Here is a 17618-nt window from a genome sequence, read left to right as displayed (position 1 = left end):
AATATGAGTGTTTTTGCATTCAATCAGTTTTAAATACTTTCTAATTTTCCTTTTTTTTGAATCATGGGTTATATAGAAGTATGTTATTGTGTTTCCAAATATGTGGGGATTTTCCAGATATGATTTCTAATTTAATTCCATTGTGGCTAGAGAATTTATTTTGTATGACTTTACTCCTTTTTAAATTTATTGAGAATTGTTTTATGATCCAAGATATGCTATTCCTTGGCAAACGTTTCATGTATACTAGAAAAGAATGTATACTCTGCAGTAGTTCAATGGAGTGTTCTCATGTTCAATGTTCAATGGAGTGTTCAATGGAGTGATAAATGTCAATTAAATCAAGTTGCCTAACAGTGTTGTTTAAGATTTCTATATACTTGCTGATTTTCACTGGACTTGTTTTACAAGTTATTAAAAGAAGAGTGTCAAACTCTCTAAGTATAATTGTAGATTTGTCTGTTTCTCTTTGCAGTTCTATTGGGTTTTGTTTCAAGTAATTTGAAGCTCTATTATTAGGTACATAAATGCTTAGCATTATTCTGTCCTTTTGAAGAATTGACCTTTTTATCATCATGAAATTATTTATCTTTAGTAATATTCTTTGGTCTAGGTCAGGTGCAGTGAATCACCCCTGTAATCCCAGCACTTTGGGAGGTCAAGGTTGGAGGACTGCATGAGGCCAGGAGTTTGAGACCAGCCTGAGCAACATAACGAGAACACTTAGCCAGGGGTGATGATAATAAAAATGTATTTCTCACAGTCCTAGAGGCTGGGAAGTCCCAGATCAAGGTGCCAGCAGATTCACTGTCTGGTGAGGGCCTGTTCTCTGCTTCCAAGATGGCATTGTGTTGCTGCATTGTCACATGGCGGAGGAGCAGAAAAAATGGAAGAGGCAAATTTAATCCCTCAAGGCCTTTTATAAGGGCACTAATCCCATCTATGAGGGCCTAATCACTTCCTAATGACCCACCTCTTGATACTATTACATTGGGAATTAAGTTTCAACATGAATTTTGGAGGGACACAAACATTCAACCATAGCATTTGTCATGTGTACCTCTCTGACATGAAACTTGCTTCATCAAAGCATGCAAGCTGAGGAGACAATAGAGACGATCTGCTTGCAAGATGGAAGTTATAATCTTCTGTAATTTATTCACAGAAACAATCTCCTGTCACCTTTGCAATAGTCTATTGGTTAGCAGCAAATCAAATGTTCTGCACGTACTCAAGGAGAGGAGAGAAGAGCATGGATACCAGAAGATAGACTTCAGTGGGGAACCATGCTAGAGACTGCCTACCACACCATCCTTTCATTTTTTAACTTACCTGTGTCTTTATTTTTTAAGTGGGTTTCTTGTAGGCAGATTATAATTGAGTCTTGCTTTTTTTAATCCAATCTGACAGTTTCTGTTTTTTAATTGGGTGTAGATCATTCATATTTAATGTAATTTTGATACGGTTAGGTTTAAAGCAAATGTCTATTTCTTTTCTATTTGGTTCATCTATTATTTGTCTCTTTATCTTCTTTTCTAACTTCTTCTATTCTGAACATTTTTAATGATTTCATTTTACTTCCTTTTTTGGCTTACTAAATATAACTTTTTGTTGTGTTAAGTGATTTCTTTAGGGTTTATAGTATACATCTTTATCACATTCTACCCTCAGGTAATACTATTCTACTTCATGTGTAGTATAAAAACTATATGGCAGTATACTTCCATTTCTCTCCTCCTGGCCTTTGTGCTATTATTGGTAATATACATTTTACTTCTACATATAAGTCCCGCAATACATTGTTATTATTTTTGTTTAAACAGAGAATTTTCTTTTAAATATATTGAAGTAATAAGAAACAAGTGTTTGTGTTTACTCATAGAGTTACCACTTCGAGTTCCCTTCATGTATTTGTGTAGCTCCAAAATTCCATCTAGTATCATTTTCCTTCTGCTTAAAGGGCTTTCTTTAACATTTCTTGTGCTGTATGTCTACTGGTAATGGGTCCTTTCAGCATTTGTATGTTTGAAAAAGTCTTCATTTCACCTGAGTAATTGAAAGGCATTTTTGCTGGATACAGCATTATGAGTTGACAGTTCAGTTTTTTATTTTCTTCTTCTTTTTTCTGCACTTTAGACCCATAACTGTACTGTCTTCTAACTTGGATTTTTTAAAATGAGAAATTTGCTATCCCCTTCTTGTCTTTGTTCTTTCATATCTAATAAATATCCTTTTATCTGGCTTTAAGATTTTCTGTAATCACTGGTTTTAAGCAATTTGGTTATAAGGTGCTTTGATGTAGTTTTCTTTATGTTTCTTTTTTATTATTATTAGATGATGTCTCACTCTGTTGCCTAGATTGGAGTGCAGTGGCATGATCTTAGCTCACTGCAACCTCTGCTTCCCGGATGCACATGATTCTTCTGCCTCAGCCTCCCAAATAACTGGGATTACAGATGCATGCCACCACACCAGCTAATTTTTGTATTTTTAGTAGAGCCAGGGTTTCACCATGTTGACCAGGTTAGTCTTGAACCCCTGACCTCAGATGATCTGCCTACCTTGGCCTCTCAAAGTGCTGGGCTTAGAGGTGTAAGCCACCACACCAGGCCAGTTTTCTTTATGTTTCTTATGCTTGGGATTCATTGAGTATCTTAGATCTGTGGGTTTATATGCTTTTCATCCAATTTGGAAATATTTTGGCAATTATTTCTTCACATTTTTTTCTATACAACCAGTACTCTCCTTCAGGGACTTCAATTACACATATACTATGCCACTTAAAATTGTTCCACAGTTCACTGATGCTCTGTTCATTTTCCTCAGCCTCTCTCTCTCTCTCTCTCTCTGATTGATTGATTGATCTCTTCTGAAATACCTGATCTGCCATGAACCTTATCCAGTACATTTTTATCTCCAACATTGTAGTTTCAACTTCAGAATTCCAATTTTAGGACTTACATTTCTGTATTTTACTTAACATGGTCAGTCTTTCCTCTAGCTTCTCAAACAAGTGGAATATAGTTATAACAACTGTTTTAATGGCCCTGCCTACTAATTCTGTCACCTGTGTCATTTCTGTGTCACTTATTTATTTATTGTAGAATTGGGGTCTTGTTTTGCTGCCCAGGCTGGTCTCAAACTCCTGGCTTCAAATGATTCTCCTGCCTCAGCCTCCCAAAGTGCTGGGATTACAGGCATAAGCCACCACTCCCAGCCTCTGGGTCACTTTTGATTTTTTGTGCTTTTTTTTTTCTCTATATTTCATTGGGTGTTTGATATTTTTGTATTCCTGTCAATTTTCTTGATCTCTGCTCTGGAATGTAAAGTTACTTGGAAATAGTTTGATCCTTTTGGGTCTTGCTTTTAAGCTTTATTAGTCAGAATTCAATCGGTGGTTAGTCTAAGGTTAATTTTTTTTTTCTACTATTGAGACAACTCATTTTGGTACTCTCTCCATACCTAATTATTTATAAGGCTTCACACTTTGGTTGCTGAGAACAGCCACTATTCCTGAACCTGTGCATGTGATGAGCACTGCACCACTTCTGTCCTAGAAACTTTCTGGTAGAAATCCACCAGCCCACACTCTCAACCTCTATGCACACAATATATTTGACACATTTCAGTCGGTTCTAATCCTTCCTTTCAGGTGGTTTTTTCCACAGCTTAAGTAGTTTCCTCATGCCCACACACTAGTTAGTATTGAGCTGAATACTCAAGGGGGCCCTCTGCAAAGTTCTTTCTGTGTGAAGCTCTTTCTGTGTGAAGCTTTCTCCTCTCCAGCACCCTACCCTACAAACTCCAGCTGCCCTGGGATCCCTAGACTTCCAGTGCCATCTCCTCCACTCAGAGAGCTCACCAGGCTCTGCCTGGATCCTCTTCATAGAACCCTCAGCCTGGGAGCCCAGAAGGCCTTTGGGAGGTTGAGAAATCCAATGTTGCCAATCATACTGGGGAGTAAGTTCCAACCTTGTGAGACATTTCTGTCCTTAGCTGCGGGCATTCTCCACTTTCCACCAAGAGGTTTTCTTTCCAATTATTAATTAAACATGGATTAATTTCTACCTTGCATTCACTTGCAATTTTTGTTCTTGACTCATCTGATAGATGATTTGCTGGGATGTGAAAAGGTGTCATCTTGTGAAAAAATTATAGAAATTCCATTTATTTTGAAACACACAGCTCCAAGGTCAACCAATATTGACTCCATTCCTGCAAGCATTCAATCACCAGTTATTGAACCCTGTGAGGGGCTGAAGCTGGGCTGCATTAGACATAGTCCCTGCCCTCAAAGTGCTTGCAGTTTCAGGGGAGAGGAAGGTAATGATATGGCAATGTGCCAAACATTGGACCAGAAATATGTTAAATATACTGTATGCATGGAGGTTGAGAATGGGATGCTGGTGGATTTCTACCAGAAAGTTTCTAAGACAGAAAGAAGCATCAGCTTTATTAAAGGATGGAAGCCAACCAAATCAATTGCAAAAGTCTTCCTATATACTAAGAAAAGAGGCAAAATTATTCAATTGTGCATTGAATGCATTCAAGTTTGATCACATTTTCATACGATACAATTTTATATCTACACTTACATATTTAACACATTTGAGGCCCAGGTTGAATTCTAATTCCAACACTTACTAGCTGTGCAACATTGGACACGTTATTTAATTTTTCTGGGTCTCTGTGTTCTCACTTGTAAAATAGGGATGATAATTGAGCCTACTACATAGAACGGTTATGAGAATTGAATGAATTACTATAGCTAATTTGCTTAGAAGAGCACCAACCAAATAGAATTACACAGGTGCTGACAGCAATTGCTGGGGCCTCATGTCCAATCACTGTATTTCTTTTATGGGAATTGAAACTATATTTTACTATTTCAAATTCATTTGGGGGCTTGATGTTTCTTTCCTTTATCTCCATAGTTGTTGGTCATTTATTACTTACTTGCTATAATGTCTTTAGTCAAGAATATAACTCCCCATTATAACATGTTCCTATGGAAAATATAACCCATTTGATGATATTCCAAGGCAGGGTATTCACCATTCCTCCCTCCCTGCCTTGCCAAAATGCATGGTTATATTTATTATTCTCTTGTTCAAAATTAAGTTCTTTAAATGCAACATGGTATCCTGCATTGGATCCTAAAATCGAACATGAACATTAGTGGGAAACATGGTAAAATCCAAATAAAGTCAACAGTTTGGTTAATAGTCTTGTACCATTGTTAATTTCTTTGTTTTGACAAATATACCATAATAATATCGGATATTAACTTTAGGGGAAGCTGGTGAAGGATATTCAGAAACTCTCTATGCTATCTTTCCTACTCCTCTGAAAATCTAAAATAATTTTAAAATAAAAAGGTTTTTAAAAATCAAGTCTGCTTCACACCTTGGGCCCCAACTCCTCTCCCACTTTAAAGGATCAGAAAAGTATTGCTTCTTACTAAGAAATGAGAATGCAGCACCCAATCATAGCACAAAATAAACACAAATGCTGTGAACCCTTACAGTACTCCTGAAGAGAAGCCAACAAGCTTACATTTGGACACCATTAAGGGGCTGAGGCCATCTGCAGACCACCAGAGCTACCCAGCTTACACGCTGCACAATAGAATCTAATATCCTGCAGACCACCAGAGCTACTCAGCTTACACGCTGCACAACAGAATCTAATATCCTGGCTTCCGTTGGTTTTACAAAAATCATACGGGCCCAGGCCATTGTTTAATAAGGACTTTTTAAATGTCTTTTTATTAGAGTGGGGACTTAAAAAATCTCTCTTCTGTCTTCCTCTTCTTCCTTCTTTCTTGTTTCATTTTCTCTTCTCTGTGTCGCTCTATGGGAATCTTTCCCTTTGGCTGTTTAATTTGACACTCTTGACTTATGTAAATCCGGATTATTGGGGGAAGGTTTAAGATAAGTGATGAATAAACCAGCATTTCAGGCAGAACTCTGTGATAGCTGACTTAGAATCCTTTCAGTATCAATGATGATAATGGAATATGCTGGCAGGTCCCATTGAACACCTCTACAATAACACAGCCAACTACCTTGAAGGATGAAAAGTTAATAGATGTCGAAAGGGCCTGAGGTTTTGACCATGGCTTTTCAGCTCTAAAGAGTCCCCCTAAAGTCATACTCTGAGGAGGTCTGGCTTCAGGTAGTATAAACATTATCACTTTGACAAGAAAGAGCTACTTTCTCTGCAATCTTTTTAAACACAGTAGATTTTAGGTCATCCTTAATTTTTTTACCTCACAGTAGAGAGGGGGTCGCTGACCTACATACAGAGCCATTCCATTTTCTGACTCTTGATGACAATGGTCTCCACACCTAGGGACCCTGTTCTGCTCCATCCCCTTTTAGTTGGCAATTCGCCATGGGCACAGGACTTTAAAACCTTTGAGTCTCTGAGTTCCTGGGATTAAAAAAAAAAAAAAATTACCTGTGCTTCCTTCCAACCAGCAAGCTTCAGAATTCAGAATTCAACACACTGACAGGGATATCAGAGCTTTAATCTAGGAGCCTTTTGAAGAGATTTTCCCAAAAAGAAAAGTTCCAGTAAAGTTACTGTGTTCACATCAGTAGCCTGCATGCTAGCCTCGCCCTATTTATTATCAGATTCCTCTCCTTGATCCTTTTTTATTCGAGATAATTAAAATAAGAAAATAATGTGTTGATGCCCTGTTCTTTTTCTTATCTATAGCTGTCTTGATTTAAACAAAAGTGAGGATGACTTGCTTTCCTCATGGAACTTATTAATGAAAAGCATGCAAGTTTACTTTTTTGTCTCAGGTGTGTTAATTCAACTAAATGAAAAATAATTCATGTGGGCACAGTGGCTCATGCCTGTAATCCCATCATTTTAGGAGGACAAGACTAGAGGATCACTTGAGCCCAGGAGTTTGAGACCAGCCTGGGCAACATAGTGAGAAAAATTAGCAAGGCATGGTGGCACACAACTGTAGTCTCAGCTACTTGGTAGGCTGAGTCTGAAGGATCACTTGAGCCCAGGAGGTCGAGGCTACAGTGAGTCATGATCACGTCACTGCACTCCAACCTGAGTGACAGAGTGACACTCTGTCTTAAAAACAAACAAACAAACAAAAAATGATTCATCAGCTGGAGTTGGATCTATAAAAGCAGCTAATTATCTTATGGGTTGGGGAACCCAGTAATCTCCACCTAAGAACAGGAAGTTCACCTGCCTGAGATGCCAGGTTCACAGGCATTGATACATAATCCAGAAAACAATACATTCTTTCCACATCCCAGGTGAGTGACTATTGGTTATTCAAGTAGAGAGGAGAACATGGTCTTGTTCAATAAAACTTTAAGGCATCTTGAGGAATACTGAAGAATGAGATGTCAGAGAAAGGAGGCCCCCAGTAGATGATTTAATATTTGCAGAATGTCACACATTCCTGAGCATTTGCAAATGTCTTATTTCCTCTGAACCTCTCAGGCCTGCAAGGCATGGTACAGACTAGAAAACCGAGGCTCAGAGAGAGTCCGTGTTATGCCGGTAAGGTGGCAAGGAACAGAAACCAGCAGAGCCAGGACCCAAAGCCAAAGTTTGTGAGAACGACACTAAAAGATTGCCTCTCCTTTGTTAACTGAAGTTTTTTTCCCCAAAAACTGTCTATAATCAGGAAGTAGTCCACTTATCTCTGGCCACCTCCCTTCAAACATCCTCTGTTACAAGTGTGTCCCTTTCCCTGACCCTCAGTGGCATCCCAGGCACATTCTTCAGCTTTCTGGTCACTTGGCAAGTCCCATTTTAATACCCAAAAGCCAGTCCATGCCAAATCAAAACTTTATACTCTGAGCAAAAGCCTTGATCAGACACTTTCTGAACAACATACAAATGGCCAATAAGCAAATGAAGAGGTGCTCAACGTCATTAATCATCAAGGACATGCAAATGAAACCACAAAGAAATATTCACCATTTCACATGCATTATAATGGCAAAAAAAAAAAAACCCTACAACACCAAATGTTGACAAGATTAGGGAGCAACTAGAACTTTCATACACAGTTTTGGGTGAGTAAAATGATATCTCTTTGGAAAACTGTTTGGCAGTTTCTTACAAAGCTAAATACATACCTACCAGCAATTCCATTTTTAGGTGTTTACCTAAGAAAAATGAGAACATATGTCCTCAGGAAGACTTATACAAAAACATTCATAAAAGCTTTATTCATAATAGTCAAAAAATAGAAACATGCAAATGTCCATCAATATCAATGAGAAAACGGCTTAAAATTATGGTATATCCATACAATTGAATACGACTCAGCAACTTTAAAAAAGAATGAATTACTCCATGCATGCAACAATATGGATGAATGTGAACAGCATGATGCTGAGCACAAGAAGCCAGATACAAAACAATGGAAAATTTTAGAAAATGCAAAACTAACCCACTGTGAGAAAAATCAGCACAGTGGTTGCCTATGGGGGTTATGACTGACTGGTGGTAAATACAAGAGAAATTCCTGGCAAAATGGAAATATTCTACATCTTCATGGAGGTATTGGTTACATAGGTATAGTCCTTTGTTGAAATTCCTTCAATTGTGCTCTTAAGACCTGTGCATTTCTGTGTGTGTACCTCACAGAAGATACTGTATTAAAATATATATATATACCTGCATGCATACAACGTTTCTCTCGTCGAGTTTAAAGCTCTCCCTGGCCGGGCGCGGTGGCTCAAGCCTGTAATCCCAGCACTTTGGGAGGCCGAGACGGGCGGATCATGAGGTCAGGAGATCGAGACCATCCTGGCTAATATGGTGAAACCCCATCTCTACTAAAAAATACAAAAAACTAGCCGGGCGAGGTGGCAGGCACCTGTAGTCCCGGCTACTCGGGAGGCTGAGGCAGGAGAATGGCATAGACCTGGGAGGCGGAGCTTGCAGTGAGCCGAGATCCGGCCACTGCACTCCTGCCTGGGAGACAGAGCGAGACTCCATCTCGGAAAAAAAAAAAAAAAAAGCTCCCCCAACCTCACCCCATCCCTGTCTAAGAAGCTAGTAGAGTCTTTTCTTTTCCATTTCCTCCTTTTCTTTCTTTCTTTTTTTTTTTTTTAGAGATCTGAAGTGATTTTACCTTTATTTCCTTCACTGTAAGCCAATCATGAAATTTCACAGTGATTTCTGGGGTGGGGGCAGAAGGAAGGCTGTGTTAAGAATCATCGGGGCTGTGGCCCAGTCAGCCCGCAGAGGTGCAGGCAGGGTGGACCCTCACTGGGGCAGCTGGAGGAGCACGGACTGACCCACCAGCAGGGAGGTGATGTTCCGAGAACGTGAGAGCTGGTATGTGATGTCCACCGCGGCTTCCAGCTTGTGCAGCTCCATCAGGCCGTCCCCTGCAGTGGCCAGTGAGTTGGCAATCAGCTCAGCCGCCTTGGAGTCACCCTCAGCAGAGATGACGGCTGCCTTTTTCTGCTGCTCAGCCTTTTCCACCACAAATCTGGCCCTCTCTGCTTCCTGCTGAGCCACCTGTTTGGCTTCCACCGCTTCTGTGAACTCCTTCCCGAAGGTCAGATGTGTCAAGGACACGTCATCCAGGATGAGCCCAAAGGTGGCTGCTCACTCTGTAAGATCGTCGCTCACTTGCCTGGAGACCAGCTCTCTCTGGGTGATTAGTTCTCCAGCATCAAAGCGAGCCACCACTGACTTGAGGATCTCGGTCGTGATGGATGGCAGCACATGCTCATCATAGTCCTCTCCAATGCTGGTGAAGATGCAAGGAAGCTGGCTAGCGACGGGTCGGAAGAGGATGCGCAGTGTGATGTTGACATTCTGTAAATCTTTGCTACCAGTGATGACTGGCACATTGCGTGGTCAAGAATGGCAGTCAAAGATAATTGGTTTCTGTACCCATGGGATGAGAAAGTGAGTCCCTTCCCCTACCACAATGTCCTGTACTCCACGGAACCGGTCAGAGATGACAGCTCTGTGCCCACCATCCACATTATATAAGGCAGAGTTCACCACGCCTCCTGCAACAGCTAAGGCCAGGCCAAACTTGCCAATGGACTCAAACACTTTGGCAGCCATGTTTGCTTCTGCTGGACCCTCTCACACCTGCTTCCACTCTGACCTCCATTTCCTCCTTTTCTTTCCTCTCACTCCGATGCTACTGCGTCTTCCTCTTCATCTAGTATATTGGGACCAGGGGATGAGGGAAAGAGGAAGAAAAGTTACGCATGCCTTACTGAGGAAGGGGCACCAAAGAAGCTTCCAGAAGGTCAGATGCTGCTAGTGGGCACGTGAGGTGTATTAGGCCATTCTTGCACTGCTATAAAGAAATACTTGAGCCTGGGAAATTATAAGAAGAAAAGTTTAATTGGCTCACTGTTCTGCAGGCTGTACAGGAAGCATAATGCTGGGATCTACTTCTGGGGAGGCCTCAGGAAGCTTTTTACTCACGGCAGAAGGTAAACGGCAAGCAGGCACACCACACAGTGAAAGCAGGAGCAGGGATGGGAGGTGCCACACACCTTTTTTTGGAGATGGAGTCTCCCTCTGTCGCCCAGGCTGGAGTGCCGTGGCACCATCTCAGCTCACTGCAACCTCCACCTCCAGGGCTCAAGTGATTCTCCTGACTCAGCTTCCCAAGTAGCTGGGACTACAAGCGTGTGCCACCACGCCCATCTAATTTTTGTATTTTTAGTAGCGATAGGGTTTCACGATGTTGGCCAGGCTGGTCTCGAACTCCCCTCAGGTGATCCACCCATCTTGGCCTCCCAAAGTGTTGGGATTAGAGGCATGAGCCACCACACCTGGCTGCCACACACTTTTAAACAGCCAGATCACCCATGAACTCATTATCGTGACGAAAGCACCAAGGGGATGGTGCTAAACCATTCGTGAGAGATCTACCCCCATGATCCAACCACCTCCCACCAGGCCCCACCCCACCCCCAACATTGGGGATTACATTTCAACATGCGATTTCGGCACTGATAAATATCCAAACTATATCATGGGGCAAACAGTGGAGCTGACTTTACAAATCTTGTTCACGAAATCATTTTTCAGTTTGCCAAGGTTCCATTTACAATGGAGAGAGAATTTGCCCAAAATAACATAATCCACTGCAATCATCCCACACTTCAGAAAAACATATGATGGTTGGCAGCCATTGCTCCAAGGGAAACCATGATGATAGAAATGGCCAACCAGTTTCTTTCTCAGTCGCCCTCCTACCCTGATGGATTTGTGTATTCATATCAGCCATTTCAATTGCAAACATTTATGCCTGATAGTCTCATAACTTAGCATCCCAGGAGAGAGGGAGAGAGAAGAAAATGCAGAACAGAAAGTGGGTAGATGGAAGATCCCCAAAGGAAAGCTTCAGCAGAAGGTCCAGGGAAATAAAGTGGAACTGCTCCTCCATCAAAGTCATGGAGCTGCGGCTTCCCCGTCCTTCATCGCAGTCAGCTGGGGCATAGACCCACAGGAGACAACCTTCCTGCAGCAGCTTCATTAGAAAACACGGCTCTGTTCTGCTCCCAAGGCTCTCCCCCTACCTTGCCCCCATAGGCTGGCACATGCCCAGCACCCACCCTGGGACCCAGCCTTCAACTGCAGCCCCACTTCCCCTGAGACGTGTCTCCAGCCCATCTGCCTCTGTGTCATCTCTGAGGAGGAAAAGCAGCAGTAACAGTAATTCAACAAGATGAGCTCATAACACCCATTACCCCCACTGAATACACTGTGTAGTGCTCAACCCCCTTCTGTCTGTCAGAAGAGATTCCAGCAGCAGTCACGTAAGGAGAACAGGAGAAGGAGCTCAGGATTGCCCAAAGACTCCGGCAACTTCCGGAGACAGATGCTGTATTAGTCCATTTTCACGCTGCTGATAAAGACATACCTGAGACTGGGAAATTCACAAAAGAAAGAGGTTTATTGGACTTACTGTTCCATGTGGCTGGGGAGGTGGAAGGTGAAAGGCACATCTCACATGGCAGCAGCAAGAGACAGAATGAGAGCCAAGCAAAAGGGGTTTCCCCTTATCACACCACCAGATCTTGTGAGACTTATTCACTACCAAGAGAACAGTATGAAGGAAACCGCCCCCATGATTCAATTAGCTCCCACTGGGTCCTTCCCATAACACATGGGAATTATGGGAGCACAATTCAAGATGAGATTTGGGTGGGGACACAAGCAAACCAAATCAGATATTTAACATTTCCAACAAAATGTTCAGAAGCAATGTCCTTTTCCCCCCACACACACAAAAGAGGTGACGTTTGAGTCTTGAATGCAGCCTTATTTTTAGCAGTTGTTTGTTGTTGTTGTTGTTGCATTGCTCAGTCAGCATCATCTTTCAGTGGTTTGGAGTCCTTATATTCACCACTGGATAGCTGGGGGTTGGAGTTCATATGCCAAACAGAACACACTGACTGCAAGGCCACCATCCTCTGCCAGGCCCTGCCCTTGAGACCACTGCTTAAACCTCAAAGACGAACTCCTCACCAAAAATGAGGGAGGATGTCATCTACCATGCCAGGTAGCTGGGAGGACTGGGTGAGAACTGGTTACTGTGCCACCCCATAGAATGAGGTCCATGGGTCGCCTTGCCCTACCTTCAGTGTCCTGTCGGTGAATCTGTCCAGGAATTCTTGTGGAGTGATAAAAGAAGAAATACTTCTCCTTGCCTCAAAAGGAGCATGGCACATGTTCTCTGCTTACTGAATGAATGAAAAGGTCAGTGATAACTTGTGGAAAATGCCTAGAACAGAACCTGCCTCAGAGAAGGTGCTTAACAAATAAAACCAGTTGGAAGGGGCAGTGGAGGGGTGTGTGACTGACAGTTGGGAAGCCGCATGAAGCAATGAGACCTCTGCTTTGCCACTTCCTGGCCACATGGCCTTATGCAGGTCACTGGCCTTTTAAGCCTCAGTTTCCCCAACTGTAAATTCCACCTACAATGCAAAGTTGTTGCAGGGACTAAAGATAAATAGTTGTTTAAAAAAAAAAAAGACCAAGTACTGGGGAATCCAAAAGACCTTTCAGTTCAGAACCAGGAGGCAGAGAAGCAGCATTTCCAGAGCTTTAAATAAAGAGGGTGATCAGGAAGCAGGGGAGACGAGAGAATGGAAGCCTGGACAGGCTCTGGCTGAGAAGAGGCACCTGGGCAGAGCGTGCAGGGGGCATGGAGGTTTGGCATGCACGTGAGACAGGTGGGAGCAGGTGGGTGAGACAGGTGGGTAAAGGAAGGAGCAAACAGCGGGAGAGCCCCGGCTGAGGCCTTCAGGCCTTGTGCCCTGGGAGGGGACTAGGAAAAGCCAGTGCTTTGGGAAGGTGCTAGAGGGTGGACAGGAGGGTGTGCAGGGAGTGGCCAAAGTCCCACATCCCCCATCCCGTAGACATGAATTGGAATGACATTGATTCAACAGTCCCTGATGGGTTCATCTCTATTAACTCCTGCCTTTGGGCTTAAGTTACTTTTTCTTTCTGCTGTCAATCCTAGGCCCCTGTAACAGCCTGTCATTGTAGTTATTATCGAAGACAAAGATGAGGGACCCAGAGATGAATGTGTTTGTCCAAGGTGCTTCATATCAGAAGCTGCTGAGCCAACATGGTGTCTCCTTAGTCCTTGCAAGATAAAGACAAAGTTGTTCTGACATCCTCAGATGGGAATTCTACCCTTAGATCCCAACAGTGACCGTTCTACCCTGACCCCAGGCCTTTCTGACTTTTGCCTATCAAGAGAGCAGGAAACCCACTCACAAAATCTTGCCTTGGAGTAAAAGGCTCAGCCAAGGCTGGGTCCCACACATAGGCCTGCAAAGCTTCAGGGATGCTTTCCCTACTGAGCTATTTCTTCTTCCACTGGTGACATTGATACAGAGAAGGCAATGAAATGACAAACAGTATGCTTTCCCCACTGGGCCATTTCTTCCACTGGTGACACTGATAGGAGGGATTGAAATGATAGTGTTTCAAGGATGGGCCTGGGTCCCGGGGTCAGGTCTGTTATCACTGAGTAGCTCCCAGCCAGCCCAGCCCTCTCCTCTCCTCACCTTCTCATGGGCATTGCCATACATATGTTCCAAAATGCTGCCTATACCTAAACAGATCAATGCAAATTTCAAGCGTATTCTGGGAACCTGGAAAGCCAAAGGGATATTCTTAGAATCCATGAGCTGTTGCTGGAGCAGGTAGGGAGGGTTTTGTTATTAATAACCTCTGTTGTGGTTCTTGTATCAAACTGCACCTTGACTTATTTTGGAAAACTTGAAAAATACATGCAGGCAGAAAGGAAACAGAAGCTCCCACTATGCCCATCATCCAGCGATAAACACACATTGCCCTCTAAATTTCTAGGTTTTTTGGCAGGGCACAATGGCTCATGCCTATAATCTCAACACTTTGAGAGGCCAAGGCAGGAAGATCACTTAAGCTCAGGAGTTTCGGAGCAGTCTGGGAAACATAGCAAGACCCCGTCAATACAAAAAAAAAAAAAATTTAGCCGAGCATGGGGGCACTCGGCTATAGTCCTGGCTACTTGGGAGACTGAGGCAGGAGGACTGTTGGAGCCCAGAAGTTCAAGGATCGTGCCACTGCACTCCAGGTGAGATGAGAGAGCAAGATCCTGTCTCTAAAAAAATTAAATTAAAATTAAAATCAATTAAAAACTGAAATGAAAAATTTCTGGTATTCTTTTTTTTTTTTTTTTTTTGAGATGGAGTCTCACTCTGTCACCCAGGCTGGAGTGCAGTGGTGCAATCTCAGCTCACTGCAAGCTCTGCCTCCCAGGTTCACACCATTCTCCTGCCTCAGCCTCCCAAGCAGCTGGGACTGCAGGCGCCTGCCACAACTCCCGGCTAAGTTTTCATATTTTTAGTAAAGCTGGGGTTTCACTGTGTTAGCGAGGATGGTCTCCATCTCCCGACCTCGTGATCCGCCTGCCTCGGCCTCCCAAAGTGCTGGGATTACAGGCGTGAGCCACCGCGCCCGGCCAATTTCTGGTATTCTTCATATACGCATAGATATATTTATGCTTTTTCAAAATGGGATTGTACAGTGGTGCTATTTTGTAACCTGATCTGTTCACATATCCACTGCAAATATATTTCATGCCATTAAATAGGCTCTCACACCTTCATTTTTAATGACTGCCACTGTGTGCAAGCAGAGACATGCCCCAGTCAATTTGTTGTGTTGTTTCTTCCCCATGCCTGTGGTTCTGCAACTTAAACCACTGACCACTCTAAAAAAGTGCCAAGGTTTAGCCAATTAGAAGCTCTTCATTAAAAACCAAAAGGGCATCTGCAGCCCTCCAGAGGGTGGGCCAGTGTCCTCATTCCTCTGAAAGGTATCTGTGTTGCAAACAACAGCCTGGCCATTAGCCAGCGAGGCTGTGCATGTGGAAAAGCCTGGCCATTAGCCAGCTACAGGCTGTGCACGTGGAAAACGGGACTGGTCGTATTTCCCTGTGGACTTCTTTAGAGAGGCTGAGCTGCTTAAAAGATTTTTTTCTTTAAAAAGAAGAAAATGTTTTGTAATTGTTTGCAAGTGCTCACAGGCTCAGTGGCAAAACGAGATGGAACCCTTGATTTCTAACCTCCTGCTGCACTGTTCAAAACTCCTCCCAGAGAAGCAAGTAGGAAGCAAAGTGAAGCACTCTACTGTAAAATTTGCATCCTCCCTTAGCCAATCCTGGTCCCAAAGGACTCCACATCAAACTGTACTTGTTTGTAAAGATCTTTCACTCAAGACAGACCACTTCTCAAGACACTGCTGATGTAGAAACGAGACAGTCCAAAGGGAGAATTTAAAAATTGAGAGCCTCTAGGTAAAAATATAAATGGATTTAAGGGCAGCCGGGAAACCCTCAATGGATGATCTTGTTCAGAGCTCCAGTTAGGTAAATATAGTAGGAAAAGCAGCGGCAAAGAAAAGCTGAAAGGTGTTAATTAATGGAATGTGTTTGTTCAACATGCTTTTAGGGAATACCAATAGTGTGGTAGGCACTGGGAATCAGAGATAAACAAAGCCTCCATTTCTACACCGAAGGAGTTCAAAGTGCCATTTTTTTTTTTTAGACAGAGTCTCGCTCTGTTGTCCCCAGGCTGGAGTTTAGGGGCACAATCTTGGCTCATTGTAACCTCCACCTCGTGGGTTTAAGTGATTCTCCTGCCTCAGCCTCCCGAGTAGCTGGGATTACATGCATCCACCACTACGCCTGGCTAATTTTGTGTTTTTAGTAGAGATAGGTTTTCACTATGTTGGCCAGGCTGGTCTCAAACTCCTGACCTCAGGTGATCCACTCACCTCAGCCTCCCAAAGTGCTGGGATTACAGGCATGAGCCACCGTGCCTGGCCCAACAAATATTTGAAATATGGGGTGACCAATGTGGTGCCTGGGCACACAGTGCAAGGCATGTGACAACACAGAGGTGTGACCCCTCTTCCTCTGCCTGGTGGCACAGGAAGGCTTCTAAAAGTAAGGAAAGATGGGACTGTGTGGGCCATCGCGTGCAGCAGGGCAATCTGGAAGAAGCAAGCGGAGGGCGTGGGGGCATGGCACGGCAGCGTATGCTCTCAGCACCATACCTGGTCAGGTAGAATTGAAGCATGGAGAGGCGGCGCCTCAGGAGGTGAACCCGGTGAGGCCTCCAGGAGCTGGATCATGATGTGTCCTGGGTCTTGAGGAGAGCAGTGTGGGCTTCGCCCAGCGGGCAGGGGGAGTGGTGGGGTCGTCGGCAGGCACATACTTGCTTCGCACTGGAAAAGTTCCTTCCAGATAGTATGCAGCTTGCTAGATTGCAGCAAAGGGCAAATAAAGAGACTCATAAGCATTCAGAGAAACGATGTGGCCTCAACAAAGGACAGTGACAGTGGGAGTGGAGGGGGGAAGCAGTTCAGGTGATGAGATGGACCCAACACGGCTCAGTGACCAGTTGAAATGGAGCAGGGAAATAGAAGGACATGAAAATGGCAAGGAGCAAGTCATCTAGAGCAAGACCCCAAAGAGGCCAAAGAGGACTAACTCTGGGTCAAGATGATCGAGAGGGAGTGCCTTCTTTAGGCATGAGGAAGAGGGAGGCAACAGCAGTTGTCAAAACAGATTCTAATCAGTGTTGGAACAGATGTGTTTGCAGAAGGCAGGCAGGTGAGGGAGTTCCTAGGAGCCGCACCCTGAATGAAGCCAGTGCAGACAGCTAAGAGGGAGGAAGGCGGAAAGAGGGCGGAAGCTTGAGGACCAAGGTCAACACTAGGAGTGGCTAGTGAAGAGCAAGGCAGGAGGAGGTGGCCTTAACACTGAAAGGTATCAGTTAACTGAGGCCCAGATGAGACCAAGTCCAGCTCCATGAATGCTACGTCCTCCAACAGGGCTCGGCAGACCGGCAGAGAAAAGGAGGGGGGTGAAGAATGGACGCTGGCTTGAAGATTCGGCCATTTGAGTAGGGGATGGCCATGGTCCCCTCCATTCAAGGGAACTGAGGTTGTAGATGAGGAGGTGACCACAGTGCTGCCCAGGAAAGGAACTGAAGCCAGGAAGGGTAGAGAGAAACAAGAGGTCCAGGGCTTAGGTCTCTATAGAGCAAAGATGGCGAGTAGGACCAACAGGCGTT

General features: G+C 43.8%; 1 protein-coding gene and 1 pseudogene across 2 annotated transcripts in view; one reads left to right on the top strand and one right to left on the bottom strand.

Moving 5' to 3' along the window:
• Positions 1-17618, top strand: part of LOC105474002 (ankyrin repeat and SOCS box containing 18) — an 84834-nt gene that overhangs the window by 31631 nt on the left and 35585 nt on the right. The gene's annotated exons all lie outside the window — the stretch shown is intronic.
• LOC105473855 (prohibitin 1 pseudogene) lies at positions 9190-16706 on the bottom strand (annotated as a pseudogene).

This window comes from Macaca nemestrina, chromosome 11 (genome assembly GCF_043159975.1).
Source record: "Macaca nemestrina isolate mMacNem1 chromosome 11, mMacNem.hap1, whole genome shotgun sequence".
Classification (NCBI taxonomy): Eukaryota; Metazoa; Chordata; class Mammalia; order Primates; family Cercopithecidae; genus Macaca; species Macaca nemestrina.
The sequence above is the reverse complement of the archived record's forward strand: the minus strand, read 5'-3'. Positions and strand labels throughout refer to the sequence as shown.